This window comes from Lissotriton helveticus, chromosome 3_1, assembly GCF_964261635.1.
Source record: "Lissotriton helveticus chromosome 3_1, aLisHel1.1, whole genome shotgun sequence".
NCBI classification, from domain to species: Eukaryota; Metazoa; Chordata; class Amphibia; order Caudata; family Salamandridae; genus Lissotriton; species Lissotriton helveticus.
The window spans coordinates 506196588-506212779 of NC_136061.1; positions in this window are offsets into that span (position 1 = coordinate 506196588).

Genomic DNA, 16192 nt, shown 5'->3' on the forward strand with positions numbered 1-16192 from the left:
ATCACCACCCTCGCCCAGAACCCACCCACCGACCCCACCAACCCAGACGCCGCAGCCCGCAACCTCAGACAGTGGATCGGGATCGCGGACTGCGCCAACACCCTCGCCTTGCTCAAGAAACCCTCCAATAACCACACCAGCAAGAGATTCACCTGGTTCACCGACGAGCACCAAACCTCCAAACGTGCATGCCGAATACTGGAGAAGATATGGCTCCGCGAATGCACACCTGACAACCACGCAGCCCACAAGGACGCCTCCCGCAGACATCACCACCTCATCATATTAGCCAAAAGATCCTCCTTCAAAAACCACCTAGATAACAATGCACACAACAGAAAAGAGCTCTTTAGCATCGTAAAGGAAGTCTCCAACCCCAACGCCAACGCCAACGACATCCCACCCTCACAAGAACTCTGCGACTCACTAGCCATCTTCTTCCACCGCAAGATCGCTGACATCCACAACAGCTTCGACACCACGACCTCCCCAACTACGCCAGACTCTACTTCCCTGTGAACACCACCAGCGCCAACCGCCTGACCTCCTGGTCCAACTTCAACGACGACGAGACATATAAGGTCATGAACTCCATCCACTCAGGATCTCTGTCAGACCCATGCCCATACCACGTATTCAACAAAGCAGACGCAGCCATCGCACCCCAACTACGGAAGGACATCAACCTCTCCTTCAAATCAGCAACATTCCCGGAAAGCTGGAAACACGCCAAAATCAAGGCCCTCCTCAAGAAGCCCAAGGGGGACCCCAAGAACCTCAAGAATTTCCGGCCCATCTCCCTGCTCCTGTTCCTGGTGAATGGTCATCAAGAAAGTCGTCAACATACAATTGGCCCACCACCTGGAAGACAACAACATTTTGGACCCATCCCAGTCCGGATTCAGATGAAACCACAGCACCGAGTCTACCCTCATCGCCACCACAGATGACATCAGGCACCACTTAGACAATGGCGAAACATCAGCCCTTGTCCTCCTGGAACCTGTCAGCTGCCTTCGACACGGTCTGCCATCGCACTCCAAAGACACACCTCCTAGAAGCCAGAATCCAAGAAAAGGCTCTTGACTGGACCACGTCCTTCCTATCCGGAAGAACATAGAGCTTCCGCCTCCCACCCTTCCGATCCGAACCCACCGACATCATCTGCGGCGTCCCCCAGGGCTCAGCCCGACGCTGTTCAACGTCTACATGACCCCCCTCACACAAGTGGCCCGCCATCACGACCTCAACATCATGTCCTACGCCGACGACACCGAGCTCATCCTCTCGCTCACCAAGGACCCACACACCGCCAAAACCAACCTCCACGAGGCCGTCGCCAACTGGATGAGGAACAGCCGTCTGAAGCTGAACTCGGACAAAACGGAGGTCCTCATCCTCGGCCCCACCCCCTCAGCCTGGGACAACTCCTGGTGGCCTACCACACTGGGAACAGTACCGACACCCACCGACCATGCACGCAACCTTGAATTCATCCTCAACTTCTCCCTCTCCGTGGCTAACCAGGTCAACACCGTCTCCTCCTTCTGCTACAACACCCTCCGCATGCTCCGCAGGATCTGCAAGTGGATCCCGACCGAAACAAGAAGGGTGACACAGGCCCTCATCAGCAGCAGACTGGACTATGGCAACGCACTCTACGCAGGAATCCCAGCCAAACACCTACGACGGCTACAACACATCCAAAACGCCCCTGCCCGACTGATCGCCAATGCCCCCCGCCGCAGCCACATCACCCGTCTCCTGAGAGACCTACACTGGCTCCCCGTAGACAAGAAAATCACCTTCAAGCTCCTCCCCACGCACACAAGGCACTCCACAACGCTGGACCAGCCTACCTGAACAACAGACTCAACCTCCACCTGCCAGCTCAGCTCCGCCAGCCTCACCCTCGCAGCTGCCCCCCGCATCCAATGAACAACCTCCGGCTGCAGATCCTTCTCCTACCTTGCCGCCAAGACCTGGAACACTCTCCCTACCCACCTACTGCAGACCCAAGACCTACACGCCTTCAGAAGACTCCTCAAGACCTGGATCTTTGCGCAGTAGTGGCACCCCTCCTCCCCTCAGCACCTTGAGACCCTCACGGGTAAGTAGCGCGCTTTACAAGTACTATGATTGATTGATTGATTGATTTCCGTGCATCGTCCACCCCGATCCTAAATACGACATATTATACTCATCCACCCACTCCCTTAAGGGGTCGAAAATGCTTGCGAAAAGCATTGAAAGGCAGATTTTTTTATAAAGAATAACAAAGCTTTGAGTTGCTCTTTGTGCAGCATACTTCACCACCGTACTCAGGTGGTGTTTTAAACAAAGGTACATCTTGCGAAAGACATGTAAAGGTGCTTTTAAGTGTAAGACGTTAATTTAGAAACAACGTTTTTTGTCAAGTTGTATATAGGTACACTGTTTTAAAGTGCAGTGACTGACAGATACTGAATACCTGTACTTCTTATATTTGAGAAAGTATACCAGAGTGCTGATTTGGGGTGGTGAGAACCTTGAGTTCTATATTTCCATGTGAATCACAGTATAGGAATATAAAAGTAATTGTAAAGCATTTATGTTCATAATAAAGAGGGGGTGTGAGAACGAAGTGAGACAGGCAAAGCGTATCTTTTCCTAGCACTAAAACTAGACCGTTTGTAAGGTCAAAGCAAGTTCGTGCTGGAGTTGCCTGCTTGTTGTCGCTTACAGAGGCACAACCAGAACAACATTTCGGGGGAGCCTAATTCTTTCAGCAATAGGCAGAGTGGGGATGTAGGAGCTGTAAAAAGGGGTGAAAAATAACAGAGTCTCCTTTACAAAACAAAATGATCTTTTGAAGACCTGTGAAGTACTCAGGTGCTGCTCTGTGTGTGTGCCCGGGAAGCTGTCTCAGAGAGTTCGGGGTAATGGGTGTTGCGCGACTGGTGGTATGTCTGCTAATCACCCCACGATGATGTTGCTCCTGTGTGGCAAAAATAGAAGGGAAATTCTGAGAGAAAATGGCTCTCTTTAAAGGATTTCCCTTCTCCTACAATGTGTGTCACTTGGCATGATGTCTGCACTTCTAAGTAGTGAGCAATGTGCATGCTCTCACAGTGTCACTGCAGTGCAATAAAGAAAAAAAATGGATTACGTTTGTGAGGCCCGAAAATAGAGCCCTTTAACGACCCATTTCGAGGCCACCAAAAATCAAGTGCTGGTGGTCAGATCCCCACAGACACCCCCCCCTCCACTTAAAGCCCTGTGTGCAGTGTTATGTTTGCAAAGTTGTAGATAAAATTGTTAGGCTAATAATGGAAATGTTTGTGTGTGCTGTTTGGTTGATAATATCATCCTAAGTACATAGATAAAAAATGTAAAAATACTATTTATAAAGTTGTCTGTGGTGGGTTGTAGAGATATTGCTGTGGGGTGTGGCGGAGAGGTGAAAAGTATGAGGTAGTTCAGTTATATATAAATTGAAAAGGTGTATGTAAATAATTAGATACTTGCTGTATGTTCCATGGCACTACTTGTCATCCTAGTGCTCCTCTGTCATGCTCCATCACGTTGCAGCACTGGGTGTGGAAGTTTTGTAATTGTATCTTATTATTTTAACATAGTGAACAAATGTGAAAAATAATTGAATATATTTTTTGTTTTTCAGAAAATTATTTCGTTTAGATTAAAATTTGGAAATGCTTTGCAGAAGTGAAAGAAAAAGAAAAGAATAGGAAAATATATATTTGAGTAAAAGAAAAAATGTGAGTAGTACAGAAATAGTTTATTCTACAAAAGTAAAAGACAACTTTTGAAAAAAATATTATGAACATTCAATGAAAAAAAATCACACAAAGCAAAAATAAGAATTTTTCAAGTAAGATGAAGCAGAGTTCAATTTCAAATACCAAGAAAAGGAAACATGATAAAGAAATAGTATCTGCTACTCAGAGACAAAAGCAATTTCAAGAAATTCGTCACAGACTTTTTCGATTTAGAGTGATTCAGAATTTAATGAAACATGCTTCAAATATAAAAGAAAAGTGTTGCAATTCAAAGAGGAGCAGCGTATTGCAAGTATAGTGGATACTGCTTTCAATTTAAAACAGAAGTTATTCATTTAGATTTTAAAGAGAATGAAACTATTGGATAAAATAGTCAAAGTATTGAAAGACAAAAGTAGAAAAAAGAGACTTGTGAACAGAACCAATTTTTTAAAAATCTTTAGTGGACATGGGAGACATACTTCTACTACTGAGCCTTTTTTTTGGGTTCAAAATATTTTATTGAAACTTTTTAGATATGAACAACTAATAAAGACATTACCAAAAAAATTATCATTTGGTAAAGAAGTACCTATATAACACTGTATAGCTCAATCATCAATAATAAAAAGGCCACTAGGTAATTAGATAATATACATATATGTGAAACAAAAAGGAGGGAATGGAAAGAAAGGGAGGAGGGGATAAATATAACAATTACTCATCATACATACAAAGAGCTACTATAGTATACAATAAGAATAAACTTTTTGGATTAAAAATCTGAATTAAAGTAATAAATACAACTTTAAGAGGATAAATATACATCCACTGGTGACCAAAAAGACAGATATAAAATTGAGTTGTGAGTAATCCCATTCATGGATAATTGAGCATCTCTTCTGGTAAAATAACCCACGACCACCAAGCATGAACAGAAAATGTAGATATAACTTTCCAACAAAAAGTAATAGATTTTAACGCTGCTGAGATCAAAAAATGTAAAAGTTTGCATTCCAAATCCTGTAAATTTAGTGACATAATAGTGGATTTACATATTATTAATTGATAAGAGACTTCAATGTGGGTGTTTAAAATCTTTTTTATAACGTCCAGACTTCAGACCAAAATTTGCAAACTAAGGGGCAATCAAAAAGCATATGTTGCAATATACCTGTTTGTAATTTACAATGCCAACAGTCTGCAGAGGGAAGAAGTTTTGCCTTATATAAACGTGATGGTGTCCATAAACGATTGTATAAGATATAAGAATTGGCTTGGTATATTGAAACAGGCAGCCAACCAGATATACTATTAAGCCAAATATCCCTTCATGTATCAATAGATAAAGAAAGTGAAAGCTCACAATTCTAAAAATGTGAAATAATTTCTAAATTGCTGCCTAAAGTATCAGATCATTTTTTATATAGAATAAAAACCTCATGAGATGAAATAGAGATTGTTTGAATGTAAATTGGTAAATCAGCTTTAACATTAGAAGGGATATCATTGGGAAAGGAATCCAAGAATGAATTACATAAATATTGGTATTTAATAAAACCAGATTTACATAAACCAAATTTCGTCTGCAACGATTCAAAAGCAATAAAGGTATTATTGAAATAAACATCTTTAAGATAGAAAATACCAGCTTTAATCCATTAAAACCAGAAACTAATATTTCTATTCAATTTGATAATGCTACTATACCAAAGAGATCATTCATCAGTATTATTCATGGGAACAAGAAAAATTAAATCAAGATCATTATGTAACATTTTAGTGCATTTAATAATAACTGATTTTTGAAAAAATGAGGCGTTATTAGACATGGACACCAAAGTAGGTAAAGGAAACTGATATACTATTGACCTCTGAATACATAACCACAAAGCAGGATTATTTAAAAAAGAGTAATTAAACCATAATGAACTTTGTTTTAAAATAAAAGCTTCATGATAAAGGAAAACATCTGGGATACCAAAATCAGCATTACGCTTAGGCACTTAACATTTTTATAACTAATGCGAGGAGATTTGTTGTTCCATAAAAACTTATCAAAAATGCATCAATATCTTTACAAAACTTTAATGGTAATTGTGTAGGGAGCATAGCTAGAGTATAAAAGATTTTGCAAGCAATAGACATTTTTATGGAATCCATTCTGTTTGAAACATCTTTATTCGATTCACCGAATCGTAAAAGCAGAAAAAATTCAACAATAACATTAAAATACATATATATAAATTAGATAAAAGCTATATATATAAGATATAATATCAGTAATGAATTCAATAATTATAAAATGCAATTTTTACAAATCCTCAGCGTAAAGTACTTTTCAATTGATTCCAAATTCCGACAACCTATAGGGGATATTTTCGCAAAATTACAGTCAAGCAATAGTAACACTTATTAACTCATAGTACCTAGAACCAATACTAATCATACACAAAAAACATTATAAATAGTATGACATCTGCAAAATCCAACTATACAGCATTTCTCACGTGGATAAGGAGGTGTAGTTAAAAATACGTGACAACTCTTGGGCAAGACCAAAAATCATATGTTATCATATTCCCTCTTATTTCAGAACTTTAAGCCTCGTTTTAATTTGATTGGTCGCTAGTAGGAATCTACTTAACCCGAATACGACCAACCTAGGGGTATCTGTTCTGAGGATGCGTAACATTTTAACGTACTGTCTAATGCCCAAGTTTCTACCCAGTGGGCGAATCCATTTCCTCCTTGGGATTTCATAGCAAGTACAGAAAAATAGAACATGAGCTAGGTCTTCTTGTCTACCCACAGCACACTCAGTGCAGAAAGAATCATTGCCCTCTTCGGAATTGTTCCCCCACCTAGACATGAATTTCTTAATTTGCAATGTACCGTATCTAAATTTTAGATACAGTACTTTAGCTAGGAGGGTCTCAATATCATCCATAAACGTCTCGAAGAAGGGACTTATTTTAAAACTTAAATACTGGTACTGGAATAGAATCAAAAGCGGCCTTCAGATCAATGAAGGCCACATACAAGTTCCCACAGCGCAGCCTTGTGTACTTGCAAGCAATGATTACTAGTCTCAGTACCTCATCTATCGTACTAGTTTTCTTTCTAAAACCTGCTTGGCAGGAGGAGAGGACATTATTATCCACAATTCAATCATTCAGCCTATCTAGAATCCATTCTGCTCCACCATGTAAGATGTAATGACGCCCATTTAGACGTCTTTTTTTAAAAATATAATTTCAAATAAAATCACATTTTAAATTTATTGTTAATTTGATAGATGAAGAAAATAAGATCCCAAGATATTTTAACGTATTTTTTTGCCAAATAATTTCACACATGGGAAGCATATCAAGAGTGCAATAGACATTTAATGGAAAAAATCCTGTTTTGTTGGTATTTAAAGTGTAACTAGAAACTTTAGAATAATTCTTTATAATATCCATTAAAGATGGGAATGAAGCTAAAGGATCACTTGCAAATAAAAGCACATCATCCGCAAAAGCAAGGGTTTTTACAATAACATCCTTAATATTGATCCCCTTAATATTATCACACTTTCTTATAGAAATAAGAAAAGGTTCAATGCCAATCAAAAATAACAGAGGAGAAAGAGGATATCCTTGTCTTGTACCTCTAAAAAGCGAAACTTGACTCAACACTTGGCCATTAATAAATAAACGGGCCGTAGGGGCAAAATATAAAGCTGAAATCATGCTTATAAAAGTATCTCCAAAATTAAATGATGATAATGTAGAAAATAAAAATTGCCAATTAATTTGATCAAACGTCTTCTCAGCAGCCAAACCTAAAATTCCAGAGGGTAAGGGAAGGGTAGAGCTTGGTTCAATAATATGCAATAGAGTTCTAGTATTATTGGCAGAATGTCTATTCTTCATAAACCCAGATTGGTCAGGATGTATAATAGAATCTAATATGGGGGCCGGTCTAGAAGCAAGTGTTTTAGCATATAATTTGCAATCTTGATTAGTTAAAGATATAGGACGATAATTAGACACAAGAGTGGGATCTTTATCTGGTTTCGGAAGTACTATAATTAAAGTTTCTGTAAATGATCCAGAGGTAGTACCTGTGGAGCCAAAAAACATATAAAGTTTGTATAAAAAAGGTAATAGGTGTGACTGAAATTCTTTGTAGAATTCCACTGGAATCCCATCAGGACCAGGAGATGTATTCTTTTATAGGGATTTTATAGCTGATAGTATTTCGTCTTTTGTAATAGGAGCATCCAAACCAGTTTTATCTGTTTGTGAAATCTTGGGCAACTTACATGAGGTTAAGAAGGAATCAATTAAAGAATCATCTTGAAAATTGGGTTTATTATATAATGTAGAATGGAAATTCAAAAATTCATTAACAATGACATTGTGAGAAAGAGCAATGTTACCATTGGGACTGTGATTTGAGTTTTAGCTTTATTTATACACTAATAATTAGGTAATAGCTTTCCGGATCTATTGGCATTAAAACTAAATCTGGCCTTAGCATTCGAAATTTGGACGCCAGCTCTTTTACTGAAGAGAGAATTAAATTAATTGCGTAATTTTTGTAACTTAAATTTATATTGAGGATTGCTGGATGTAATAAAAAGTCGCTCAAATTTCACAATCTGTGTCTGAAGGAGTTTAGTCTTTGCATGAAAGGTTTTATTTTCATGGGCCATAATAATAATAATAATAATGCCACTTATATAGCGCCTGGTTACACTAGTCACAGTGTGTCCCCGCGCTTAAAACTAATTGCCAGTACAAAGCCCCGAAGAAAAGACCGCTGAGGGAAAGGGTGCAGAACCTCAGAGTTTAGGAAAGAGATAAGTTTTCAATTTGCGTCTAAAATTTCCCTCAGATGGCTCCATTCGGAGCTCAGTGGGAAGGTCATTCCACTGTTTACTGGCCAGGTATCTAAAGGACCTACCACCCATCCGAGCCCGCTGGATTCTGGGCACCCGAAAGAGCATACAGCCCTGAGATCGTAGATAGCGGCTAGGGAAGTACTTGGTGAGTAATTTTTGAAGATATACAGGACCTCTGTCATAGGCAATGCGGTGGGTTATACACATGCTTTTAAATATAATGCGCTCACGCATGGGAAGCCAGTGGAGGTGCATCAAGGCTTGTTTCCCTGAAGATCTTCTAGGGAGTTTAAGAGCCAGTCTAGCTGCTGCGTTTTGAACGCACTGGAGCCTGTGAAGAGCCTTCTTACTCAAACCTAAGTACAAAGCGTTACTATAGTTGAGATGGGGCGTCACCAGGGTGTGAATTAGCGTTTTTCTATTTACTGCAGGGAGCAGGTCCAGGGTCTTGCGAAGGGTCTTAAGGATCCCATAGCATTTCCCTGCTATCCCTCTAGTGTGGTGTTCAAAGGATAGGGTCTCGTCCAGTTTGACCCCCAAATTCTTGACCTGTTCCAATGGTTTGGGAGCAGTACCAAGTTCTTTGGGCCACCACGCTGACGACCAGATGGATGGGGATTTCTCCAACACCAGAAGTTCGGTTTTATTGGCGTTGAGGCGTAAACAATTAGTGTTCATCCATCCCGCTAGTCCACTCAGACAGGCTGTAAAGTTGGCTGCAGCTTCTTCTGGGGGCTGAGACAGTGTCACTACCAGCTGGCTGTCATCAGCGTATGACACTATCTCAACCCCATATGTAGCAACCAACTTGGCTAGGGGCGCCATATAAAGGTTAAACAAAGTCGGGCTCAAAATAGAGCCCTGAGGCACCCCATGTTTTAGTGAACGCACCTTAGATTTAAAAGGTGGACAGCAGACTTGAAATTGTCTGTTCGCCAGGAATGCACGCATCCACTAGTAAGCCAGCCCCTCAATACCAACCTCGCTAAGACGAGAGAGTAACAGTGGGTGGGAGACGGTGTCAAATGCCGCGCTCAGATCTAACAAAAGGAGCGCGGCTGTCTTCCCCTCGTCAACTCTACTCCTTAATAGTTCCGTGGAAAAAAGGAGGGCTGATTCAGTCGAGTGGAGTGCTCTAAATCCTGACTGCGAGGGATGCAGATGTGATCCCCTTTCCAAATATTCAGAAAGCTGCTTATTGACTATTTTTTCAACCACCTTGGCGCAGAAAGGAAGTAGCGATATAGGTCGATAATTATCCAGCTGCGCAGCCCTCAAGTAAGGTTTTTTCTTTAAAGGGATGACTTGCGCTACTTTCCATTCTTGAGGGATCTGGCTTGTTAGAAAAGACAGTTTTGCCATGTGGCCTATATGAGTTGCCAGAAGCTCAACTTGATTCCTAAGAACGTTGGGACGAGCCACATCCCTGGGAGAGCCTGATTTGATACTACGAATGATATTCAGCAACTCCGTGGTATTGGGTACCGTGAACTGGTTTAAACCCCCGTTGCTAGCCATCTCACTACTGGTGGAGATATTTCTAGTGCATTCTACCAAAGCCTCTGGAAAGGTTTCATAGATGGTGTCCACTTTCTGCACAAAAAAGTCGGCGATAGCTTCACACATATCTGTTGAGTGCAGGTCAGGAGTTATAGTTCTCTCCAATGAGGTGAGCTCCTTGTAGATAACAAAGAGCTCCTTTGTAGAGTGCTCCGCCAGCTCAATTCTATTCTTTAGAAATTGACGTTTGGTGGACCTAATCAGTTTATGGTAACTCTTTATGCTCTTTTTATAGTTGAGTCTAGCCGAGTCGTCATATTTATTGCGCCATATGCGTTCCAGCTTTTTACATTCCTTTTTACAATTCTTTAACTCAGCATTAAACCACTGGGCAGTTCTCGAGCACCTCGTTGGGGGCTTAGTAGTCCACGGGGCAGTTTCATCTAACGCTCCTGACAGCCATTTTTCATAGTCTGACCAGGCTTCATCTATGTTGTCTTTAAGTGAGGGGCTACATCTTATTAAAGCCAGTTCTAGTTCTTCCTGCTTAATTTTCCCCCATTGCCTACGTTTATATGCCATCGATTTAGTACTCAACAGTCGTTTAGACTCCCCACGAATGGTGAATTCCACCAAAAAATGGTCTGACCATAATACCTCACTGGGGGGTTGAACCACCACCCCCTCCCAGTTGGCGAAGATCGGGTCCAAAAGGTGACCTGCTTTATGTGTAGGAGTCAGAGATTGAATGTTAAGATGCAACATTTTTAAGGATGCTAGTAGACTTTGCGCTTCTTTATCATATTCATTATCAATATGGAAATTAAGATCGCCCAAAATCATAAACTTATTATATCGTAGTGCAGGATGGGCGATTACTTCTATCAAACTGTCCAGAAAAGACAGCGTCCTACCTGGTGGACGATAGATCAGGTAGCCATTGATGGCCTTGTTAGGGTGGTATTTTATGGTAAAGAGAGCCGCCTCACATTCCTTAATAGACACTATCTCTAAAGTACATGCTAGAGCCAATTTATGAATAATGGCGATACCACCTCCCTTCTGTTTAGCCCTATCTAGTCTAAGTATCCCATAATCTTGCGGGAGTGCTTCCAGTATATCCGGATTAGACTCAGCATCAAGCCAGGTTTCCGTCAGGAATAGAGCATCTGGTTTTTTGTCCACTAGGAGGTCATAAATATCCAACTTGTGCTTCCTGAAGGAACGACAGTTGATCAAAAGCATATTCAGTGACTCAGTCTTGTCTTTTGCGCTGATGGTATTAACTAGGTTATACCGGCAGTTCTTACAAACCAGGGGTAACCTATCTATATTCAGGGTATGGCTACAAGCTCTCTGAGTGGAAGGGCGTAGGCTTATTAGCTGGTCTTTAGAATATCTTACCGGTATTGAGGTAATAGATATAGTAACACCCCTAATATAAGCTTTGAAAGCATCCCATCTAGTGATCATAGATGTAGGACCTTCAGGGTTGAGTATAAAATATTCTTGAATGGCCGATAACAGTTTAGGTGTCTTGTATTCATTTACAATTATACAGGTGTTCATTCTCCATCTAGATTGTTTAATAAAATTTGAGTCCAAAGTCAAAACCAACGAAATCATAGCATGATCTGATATATCAATGTTACCAATAGTAGGAGTAGTTATTGAACTGATGAGGTGCCTGGAAACCAAATAGCAATCAATTCTAGAATGGGAATTGTGAGGTTTTGAGAAAAATGTAAAACTTTTTTCCATAGGAAAATGTAACCTCCAAATATTAGCTAACTTAGTGGCTTGAATAAATGACTTGGAAGCAAAATAAACTTTGGAAGGGTGAAACTTAGTCATAGATAATCTATCTATTAAAGGGTCGAAAATAACATTAAAATCTCCTCCAACAATCAAAGGGGCATTACCAATCTTTAGAACCTCTGTAGTAATAGCAGTCCAAAAAACTGGGTCATCTGCTGTAGGACCATAAACATTTAATACAAATAGACATGTGTCATGAGTTTTAATTTTAAAGATAACGTATCTACCATCCTTATCAGACGTTTTACTTAAAGTATGACAATGCAATTTTTTTGCAAATAAAATGGCTACACCATTTTTCTCACCATTCGCAGGAGAAGAGACAATAGCATCTACTCATTTTTTCTTCATATAATCTAAAATGTTATCATCTATATGAGTCTCTTGTATAAAACAAATATCCGCTTTTCAACTATTGAGATAATCAAGAATTTTGGTACGTTTAACCGGATGGCGCAAACCTTTAACATTGAATGAAACTACTTTAATAGTGTGTAAATTAGCCATAACAGAGGAAAGAGAAAAGAAATCAAGAAGAGGAAAGTAAAGGTAGATCAAGAGAATGAGAAAAAGGTAGCTCCAAAGATGAAAAAACTTGCTGTCTTCTTTTATTATTAATGGTACTTTTATTTTCGATTTTGAAGTAAAAAGAACCAAAAAGAACCAAATGCAGCAGTAAAGTATTATAGAAAAACAAGCAAAAACTGTGGAAAGAGCCCCAAAAAAATGACTGGTGCAGCAGCTAAAATGGACTGGGGGAGTGGCTAGGCCCAAGTCAGGCCCTTTCCTGACAAATCACCCCGCCCCCTTGACTGACTGCCTGGCTGTACCTTAGAGCTGTGCTGGAAGCAGGAACCAAAGGATGAAAAAAACACTTCCACTGTGCAGAAAGCTGAGAGAACGCTCCACAGGTGAGGAAATTTGTTTATAACTGCAGCGACCTCCTTAAGCAAAATATTCTGACTGGAAATCATTGTTTAATGATGCAAAACGGGCCAAAAACGCGCAGAGACTCTCACGCGGCGGCCATCTTGAATTGCGAGCTCGCGCGAATCCCGACCCTTTTTTAATGAGGAAAATTACTTCTAGGAAAATAGTTTATCATTTGCAGTTGATACTGGAGGTCGTTGCTACGAAGTTCAGGATGGTTGTCCTCGTCCAAAGGAGGAAATGGTTGGTAAAAGTGCAGAAGAGTTAATAGCTGAAGAAGTGCAAGGGAAACGTCCACAAGCTCCAGTGTATAAGTGGAGTTGTAGTAGTATTTGTAGTATTCAACAGGAATCCATTCATATAATGCAAAATTTTCTTCGAGAAAAGTATTAAACAGTAGATTAAGTTGTTACAAGAACTAGATCCATGTATTGTAAGAAAATATACTGAGAAGCATGGGCATTCTTTGGCTTGTCTTTCAAGAAAATTTTATAAAAGTGTTTTTCATCATTTGAGGATGTTAGCAGTACACCATTCAGAAATGCGGAAGTTTGTAAAGAAACTGTACTATGTAAAAAGTCCTGAATTATGTTTAAGTGAACTGAATACAGGTATTTTATATGGTTCTTTATCAGATGTTCAAAAAAGTGTGATGATATTGAAATGCAATATTTTGGTTCAGAAGAGTAGTTCATAGAAAGTGAACATTTGACAATTACAGATGTTGGAGGAGACGAGAAAGTGATTAGTTTGAAGAGGAAATTGGAAAGTTTAATGTAGTCTGAAATATCAAACTATTGGCCCCATTAGGATGGTGGGCGGATCGCCCCAGCCTGGCCGGCGGTAGTCACCACTGGCCCGGCAGGGGCGATCTGCCCGCCATCTGTGCAGAAATGACCCCCTGCCATATTACAATGGCTGGGGGGTCCATGGCGGACGGAAAGACTGTTCACCGCTTTTCCCCCCGGTCGAAATTTGACCGGGAAGAAAAGGGTTCAATATGGTGGTGGTGTCTGAAAGACACCGCCAGCAATTTTAGAATGTGGGTGTTGAAATGTCATGCCCCCACAGAAAGGCATGCGGAGTCTGCTTGGGGGGTTTATTGCGGGCCCCCAGGGACTCCGGGGGAGTGGGAGGTGCACATGGGGGGTACCTATAGTACCCCTCTGCAGTTCCATGCACAACATAGCAGGCACCGCAATGTGCCTCCCATGTTGTGCAGGAAAGTGCACAACATGCCTTCCTGGCATTGTGGCAGGTGGTGCACCACCTGTCACAATGTTAGGAATGCAGGATGCGCCCGCCACTGAGGTGTGCGCATCCTAATGGGACCCACAGGACCCTCGCCCTTATGGCGGGTGGTCCCTTTTTACGACGGGATGGCGGGCGGACCAACTCCGCCCGCCATTCTAATGTGCCCCTATGTTTGTGTTTGTTGTCGACGTACTCATAATAAAAGTCAAAGTAGGAATGTTGATTTGTATTTGAAAAGTGAAAAGTGCAGGGAAGTCCAATGAGTGTATGGGAGAAAAGCTTGGAAGCTCGTTGTTTTCCACAGCTGTTTCCTACTGGAGAAGGTGGATGATATGATGACCGACCTCTACGGATTCCAGCTTCAGAATATCGGTCAACAAGATTATATTCTGAAGATCCTAGATTTTGACAGTGCATTCCATACATATTTCACTTTTTGTTTGAAAGTGATCTGTCTTCTCTCTCGTATACAGTGAATCATATACTTAAACTGGAGTTCGTCAGTCACTTCTTTCTGCGAAAGAATTTGTGGAGGAAGTTCAAGAAACAGATGAAAATATAGAAGCACAGTTAAATAAATTTGATGGCATGTCAACGTGGAACAAATGAGTATTGGTATCGTCGTCATGGAGCACACAAGTGTATGTAACAGAACTTAGGTACACCAACATAGTTTATGATACTTAGCTGTGCACAGTATGCAAGGGTAGATTTGCTTGAGTTTCTAAGAGAAGCAAATTCCAATATAAAAAATGTTGAAATAAAGACTCCTGGTGAACTGTGTGTATTGGATCCTGTAAATGTGTGCAGATATTTTAATCATAGGTTTCAAGCTATGATGTCTTTTATCTGTAAAAAAAGAATCCACTTCTTGGAGAAGTTACTGATTTCTTTTGGAGAAAGGAGTATCAAGCAAGAGGTGCACCTCACATACATATGGATCAAGGATGCACCTAAATTTGGAAATGACTCTGATGAAACAGTATTGTCTTTCATCGAACTGTATGTGACATGTGAGATTCCAAGAGAAGGAGGAGAAGCAAGCAAGTTTTACGTTTCAAAAGTCATCACTGTGGAAAGTATTGCAGAAGAAAATACAAGTGTAAAGGAAAATTTTACACCAAATTTCGGTTTGGTTTTCCCCACCCCGTCATTTCTAAAGGAAGAGTAAATTATTTTTTTTCTTCTGTAAGGCACACAATAACTCGTAAATCTCCAAAGACTACCGACAACTTAAAAAGAACAGAAGTGTCAAAGTATATCAATGACTACAATCCAGTCATTTTAAAAAGGGGGAATGCGAACAAAGACATCCAGTATGTTGCAGATAACTCAATTGCTGTTGCAGGTTATGTTACATTGTACATAACAAAATCTGGAAAAAACAGAGATCAAACAAATGTGGGAAGAAATTGCACAAGAGAATAGCCTTTGCAAAAAAGTGTTCAGCTTTAGTTTGGAAATGCTTTCCCCCCAAGAAATTGGATCGTATGAATGTTCAGACCGCTTGTGTTCTTTAAGTTTACATTCAAAGTCACAAGTTCTTCATTGGAAGAAATTGAACAATTAGCAGCAAATGAGCCAGACAGTACACACATTCTTAAAACTAATATGTTGGACACATACTATTCGAAAAGGAGTCAACATCTGGAACAGCTATGTATGTATGAAGTACTTCAACATTACAACTTCAAAAGAAATGTTAAACAGAATTTAAAAGAAGGAAAGTTTGCAGTAGTTGGATGTCATGGTTGATTAGTAAAACATGCAAAGGGTAATCTTATAAACCACAAGAAATGTAGTTGTGGAACTCCAGATAAGAGAGATTTTGACTATTTAGCACTTCTGAAACTGTTTAAACCATGGCGTAGCAAAATTGATAGATGAAATAACTCATGAAAGTTCTCAAGATAGTCAAAGTAGTGGTCCATGTAGTCAAGAACCTCTGGGACAACCAATGCTGGAAAATGAAGCAGCGATTGCTATGCTTGAAGTCGAAATTGTGATGCAACAAGCACACAAGAAGAATATAACGTTGGAA